Below are 7,010 nucleotides of genomic sequence, written 5' to 3'. Positions count from 1 at the left end.
CAGCACTGTAGCGCCGCATCCCGGCAACAAGGGACAGCTGGGCGCGTGCGCAGGAAGATCTAATAGCCTGCTGGCTATTAGACTGTGATTTTTTCATTAGTCAGCTCCTGAAAGTATTTTCAGAGCTAGACTCTGATTAGCTCATCTGTACATTTAAGGCAGTGAGGTCTGCAGCCTCACTGCCGGTTATAGCGTTCTGTCCTCAGTCCTGCTGCCTGCTTGTACTATCCGTTTAGGTTCCTGCTACCTTAGATTTGACCACCCGTGTTTGACCCCTGCTTGTTATTGGACCTGTGACCCTTCTCTTCTGACCTTGACCTTTTGCCTGGAATTCGAATTTTGCTTCTCTGTCTGTGAGTTTGACCCTTCGCTTGCCCTTGTATATTGCATCTGTGCCTGTGACCTTTGGATCTTGGATTTCTCTTATACTACAGTCCACAAATCACTCCACTTCTGGGAAACTCCTTTAAGTCAGTATACGCTACTCGACCCTCGGTCGGCCAGCAGCCCAGTCTGTCCCCACCACTAGGGGCTCCAGCGAACACCTGGCCTTCTGATTAGTTCCCGAGTTTCACTGTACTGACTTGGGAGTTTCCTAACAGCAGGCGAGTACCAATTACTCTTTTAGGACGGGCACAAGGCCTGGGGGCACCTTTCAGGCACTAGGCCTGTGGCACAGGTAGCGGTGGCCATTGTAGGCGTTCAGTGGGCAGTCTTCGGGTGGCAGGGTAGCTCACAGCCCTTACAAGGGCTCCTTGCCGCTTCCGTCGCTGCTGGACGTCTGGAGACGTCCTCCTTCTTCCTCCGAAGCTGATAAAGCCGCCAGCGCGCTGATGTCATCAGACGTCGCCGCAAGCCCTGATTGGCTCACGGCGGCGCCAGTAGTTCAAATGGCCGGAGGCGAGCCAGCATTGGCTTGCCGATCCGGCCAGCGATTGGCCAGCAGCGGGAAGTGAGCCGTGATTGGCTCACTTGCCTGCTGCCGCCGGGACCTGCAGGGGGGCAAGGAATACTCACCGCTGGAATGGTGAGTAGCTTCTTCCTTCGCCTTCCTCTCGGCCGCTTCGTCGCCGGGGCACTTCTCCACACAGCAGCTACAAAAGTCATTTAATTTGCCCTGCCACCAACTTAAGCAAGAGGTGGTGACAAGGTGGAATCTCATCCTGTATATGCTTCTGAGGATACACGCTTACTCCACAAGTCATGACATTGGGAAAGGAGGGGGATATATTTTACTCAAGCGCAGTGGAGAATACTTTCCGTGTTGTCCTAGGTACTGAAACCATTCGAAGTAGTCACCTGTGAAGTGAGTTCAGACACTGCTAGCTTAATTCCCTTAATTAGACTTTTGGAAAAGCAGCTTGAAAAACTGAAGGAGGAGATTAAATAGAGCAATTACGCTAAGAATGTCAGACTTGTAGATCAAGTACTTTATTTGCTTCTCCAGGATCCAAGAGTACTCAAAATCTTGAAATCGGATCACTACATTTTGGCAACTGTGCTTGATCATAGGTTTAAGAGCTATGTCTTCTCTTTGTTTCCAACTGACCCTGATCTGAAGAGATGCAAGGAACTCCTGGGGGTAAATGTATCAATCTGCGGGTTCTTCAACACGGTGTTCAGCCTCTTCCGCGATTAAATTTCAAGCGGCGCTGCATTGTAAAGGGTTAACTTTCCTTTACAATGCAGCGCCGCTTGAAATTTTATCGCGGAAGAGGCTGAACACGCGGGTGTTGAAGAACCCGCAGATTGATACATTTACCCCCTGGTGAGCAAGATGACAGTTAAAGTGTTACGTGATAGGAGGGCGTCTCCTCCTTCAGTTTCTCACTCAATTGCTGCTAGGAAAAACTTAGCTTTCCCAAGGGATGATGCAGATGACTCAGCACAACATTTTGACATCTGGTCTGGTCTAAAAGAATTGACCAAAAAACATGACACCTCTGCCATAACTCCACCTGATCCTACTATCAACATCCAAAGAATGGTGGAGGATTATTTTAACGACAGCATAGAAATAGACACATCAGACAGTCCCTTTACATACTGGGAGGAAAAAAAGGGAATTTGGAGACCCATGTACCAACTCGCTTTGCACTGCCTAAGCTGCCCACCCTCCTGTGTGTACTCGTAAAGAGTTTACAGCACAGCTGAGAACCTTGTCAGTGATCGGAGTAGGAGTCTACTTCCTCAAAATGTGGAAAAGATGATGTTCATAAAAATTAACTTCAATTTCCATGAGGAAGGCCTTTCCTGCCAATTACATCAAAATATTGAGACTTCTGTAATGATGGATTCCAGCGGTAATGAATTAATAATGTGTGAGGATGATGTACTAACTGATGAGGGTGAGGATGAGGCTGAGGATGATGACAAAACAATCTTGCCACAGTAGATCATTTGTTCATTATGTCGAAGTCGTATAATTGGATGAACGAAAGTATATTGGTTAATATTGTTTTGCCGTGCGATTGCGATTCGTACGCCACGTAACACAGATCCGTTCGCCACCTAACACAGCGCGTGGTGCGATCGCACGGTAAAATACGCACGTACACACTCGCATTACAACATTAAGTTATTTATATAATTCATATTCATGCTAGTCCGTTACACTGTAATTTATGAGCAGATAGTATTTGGTTTATTATTAGTTTATATAATATGATTATATGTACACTTCAGTGATATTTAAGGTATAGCTTATAGGAAAGGTGTCATGTCTGATATCATATTAAACCCCTAATCATCAGCAGCTGTACGGTGCATTCGGCGAAAAGATTGCATATTGCATACTCTAGTTATTGATGTTAGGGAATAAACCTTTGTATGATGCTGGCTATGATATGCTAATGGACTAATTAATTGTAACTGGAGCACATCCCCTGGAGAGACCACCCCCACCTTTGGATTCCTTAGATTGAATCAGCCTATGACCTGTTTACCCTGGACCCACCCTTTGTCTGGACCTATAGAAGCAAGCCACGTCATTTGCATTGTTCTCTGTAACACTGAATGTGTATATATGATCATAACTGCGCTCCCAGTCTTCAGTCATGTTCTGACCACAGTATTCTAAGCAGATATACTGTGCACTGGGACCCGTGGAAGCGCGGCGAAGCGAATGCAAAGTGCAGTGGTATGTATGTATCTTTTGGTATTGGCTGTACTGTACTGTATTATATTACAATCATGTATTGAATTGTTAACTTTTTACATCTGCTAAAATAAATCACTTTGTGCGTTAGAAACACAATACAATCGCTTGGGCAATGCTTATTTGAAAACGATAGAATTACTTTAATAATTTGGGGGCTCTTGAGTTAGGAGGTTACGTTGCCGGAAGGTATGCAACGCTGACGGAATTCGGTTCCTCAACAAAGGGTGGATATTGACGGACGCGTCTCATACAGGAAAGAACGCAATGTGTTCAAAACCTGTTGTCCATTTTGTGTTGAGAAGCCGAATGTCCGCAGTTGCGTAATCTGAAGGAATGCTAACTAGAATCTAGGGACAAGAAAGAAAAATGTTTCTTTATATTGTCGTTTTGCGTTTTCAAAGGTATTGCATTGCCTAGTGTATGTGTATGAACTTCCAGTATTGTTACCACGTGTTTAAACAATCATGTGCATAGTCTGTTATATATGTATAGTATAAGCATTTGTTGAAACATCTGTAAAACTACCATTGTTTGGGAAATCTATTTTCTGTGCAGAAAACAAAAGGTTGTATGTGAATGGTATGCATAAAGATAAGAGAAGAGTTTGCATACTGTGATATGGTAGTATGTGAATTTTTATGTAGCATACGGTGTTATAGGTAGTATACAGGGTATTCGGTGATATGGTAGTATGTGGATTTTTATGTAGCATACGGTGTTATAGGTAATATACAGGGTATACAGTGATATGGTAGTATGTGGATTTTTATGTAGCATACGGTGTATTGAAGAAGTACGTGATTTGAATAAGTAGTATACAGGGTATACGGTGTAAACAGATTTTGTAGTAGAGTGAAGGATATCGAGGAGCTGATAGCCCTTTAATCCGCAGTGATATTTCTGTGTTAGGAGGTGTGTGGGCGTAGTCTGTGAAACCATCCACGGATAAAAATCTCTAGTAGGTTCTGTTTAAAAGGAGAACAGGTAAAAAGTCTTTTTGTGTAGCATTGAGAAATAGGTTGTTTTCACAATGGATGCGAAGCAAACGCTAGAGATAGTTTGTGTTGTGCTGCCTAATGAATGGCCGGTTAGTTCGGCAAGGTATGTTATGCGTAATAAATATGGTGCGTACGCAACGGCATATTGCAACAAGTGGGTCAAGATGACCACGGATTGTGAGAGACCTTTCCCAAACATAGGTAGTTTCGAATCAGAGGTGTTAAATAATGTTAAAGATAAAGTGCGGTTGATTAAATCAATAGAAACAAGAGTTGAACATGATAGCTGTTTAAAATTGTGGCAACAAGAAGGGTACACGTGGCAAGGAAGCGCGTGTTCAGCGGAAGTAAGCGTACCGGAAACAAGCATTCCGGAAGTGTGCGTTGCAAAGCGTGGCGAACTGAGCGCAAGCATGCCCCCGACAAATTCGGTCGGGGCGGAAAGTACAGCCAATACCAAAAATGAAAAAACTGTATCTAGTAACTTGTATATTGTTTTAAGTGACGTTAAAAGTAATGTTTCAGGACAAAGAAAAGGAACGATCCCACCAGCAGGGTCAGCGACTGAAATCGTTGAGAATAATGTAGAGATTAATAGAAGGGGAGACATTCATTGTACTGCAACAGCAATTCCAGCAACTAGCTCAGAACGTAGTGATTTAGTAGGTTTACATCCTGTCTGCACAACAGCAATTCCCAATGGGAAAGCGGACAGAGATGGTGACGTTCCTTTAAAACATGTAGCAAAGCATGATCCATGGACTAGGTCTGAAATATTTTCAATTTTGTCTGATTTCCCTGATCCTAGGAAAGATTTGACCAAATGTCAGAAGTTTATTAGATATTATGGTAATGTGTACGAGCCAACTAATAACGATTGGCGAGTATTATTGAAGACCTGTCTTCCTCTCAATACTGATATACAAAAGTTCATTAAGGATTGTATGTTGGAGGAGGATGAATCCTTAACCGAGGATGATAATCAGGACAATATTAGACATATAATCACGCAGTTGGCTATATATTTTCCAGTGATAGTGGACTAAAGTAAAATTTTTACCATCAAACAAAAGGACAGTGAAAATGCAACAGACTATTTTTGCAGGGCTCTGATAGCGATGGCCAAATATACTGGGGTATCAGACATAAAGGATAATGTACACTACAGGGAGGTTGCTGTTTCAGTTCCAATGGATGGCCTCAGGGAAAACTTGAAAAGAAGGGTGCAAACTTCATTACCAAACTGGAAAGGAATCACTGTAAGTGCTCTCAGGGAGTCAGTTATAGGACGTGATAAAAGTATAAATAGACAGAAAGAGACACTAAGTGATAGGGTAATGATGGTAAGTATCCAGGCCCGGCGCTCCCATTAGGCAAGGTTAGGCAGTTGCCTAGGGCGCCGGGCTCTGGAGGGCGCCACAGAAGTAGGGTACTTAATTAATTAATTACCGCCGCACAGCTTCCGGTGAATCCACAGGGAGGGGCCAGGGGCCATGGATCGCGACCGCCCTCCTCCCCTCCAACAGCTGATGGGGCGGACCTTCCCTCCGACGACTCTCCTCCACTCCCCTCACTGACTGTCGGGCGTGACATAATCATCATCACGGCCCGATAGTGTCAGTGAGGGAAGGGACTCAGCAGCAGCGAGGAGCGCCTTTAAGGTAAGGAAAAAGAGGGGAGGGGAACATTTAGACACAGGGGGGTGCATTGAGACTCAGGGGGCGGGATTTTGAAATTGTGCCTAGGGCGCCGAGGACCCTAGCACCGGCCCTGTAAGTATCCCAGCACTAGAGGGACTGCACACACGACCACCAGCATACAACCCACATAACAGGAAACCTAGAATAGTGAGATGTTACAATTGCAGAAAAGAAGGACATATTAGGAGAGATTGTAAAAAGGAAAGACACAATACACATAGGGGTGGGTCACGTAGATATCATCCAAGGAGGAATTCCCATAGACTAGAAGACTCACACCTGCCCGCGCATGTTATAGCAGCAAATTCTGCGCGGGAAAGCGATAGTCAGCGCTAGGAGTCAGGTCACACCTATAGTCCTACAATCAGGCGGGGTAAATGTTAAACTGTGGTAAGTATTAGTGTGCAGGTTACTGATTTAAAAGGTATACTTTGTTGATGTTGCTTGTCTGTTTTATGTTGTCACATATTTGCTTTTCTAAATCGCTGGCCGATGGTAAAGAATGGAAATGTTTGTTTCGTTTGCTGTTTTAAGATAACTATCTTGTTTTTCTTCTCACAGATAAAGGGTACACAAAAGAAATATAGACTTAGTGTTTACAGGGGTGGTATAGAGAAATAGAAATATCACTCTTGAAAGACTAATTAACAATGGCTCATTGGAACACTCTTTGTTTCAGGCTGCAGTGACTCATGATAATTTGTTTGGCTGAGAATCATTATCCAAAAATGAAGTATGTACATACTTTGCTCCAAAATATCGTTTTATGTATTTCAGAGAAAATATGAGTCACTAAGAGTAAATTTTTCATTTCTCTATCATAAGTTAGGAAAGTCTGTTGCAAAGGTATGTAATTATGGCGATACCGAGTTCTTAATGAACAAATGGACGGACGACACTGGATTGCACGGTTGACGTAAAACCCCCTAGTCAAGTAGGGGGAGGGATCATAGTTAAATGAATACAGCCATTTTCCCATAGAGTCCAATCCAGCTGTCATTTTTGCTGTAAAAATCTCCCTTTCTGCATGTATGTTTGTTTTCAAACCCTTGTATTCAAATCTTTGTATTCCTATTATTCATTGCTTTCCTATTTCTCATTTTTTTACATCTATGCTAGTCTCTCTCTCTCTGCTCTGGTAGAGATAAAAAC

Source organism: Mixophyes fleayi, chromosome 3 (assembly GCF_038048845.1).
Source record: "Mixophyes fleayi isolate aMixFle1 chromosome 3, aMixFle1.hap1, whole genome shotgun sequence".
In the NCBI taxonomy this organism is placed as follows: Eukaryota; Metazoa; Chordata; class Amphibia; order Anura; family Limnodynastidae; genus Mixophyes; species Mixophyes fleayi.
This window is presented reverse-complemented; position numbering follows the sequence as displayed.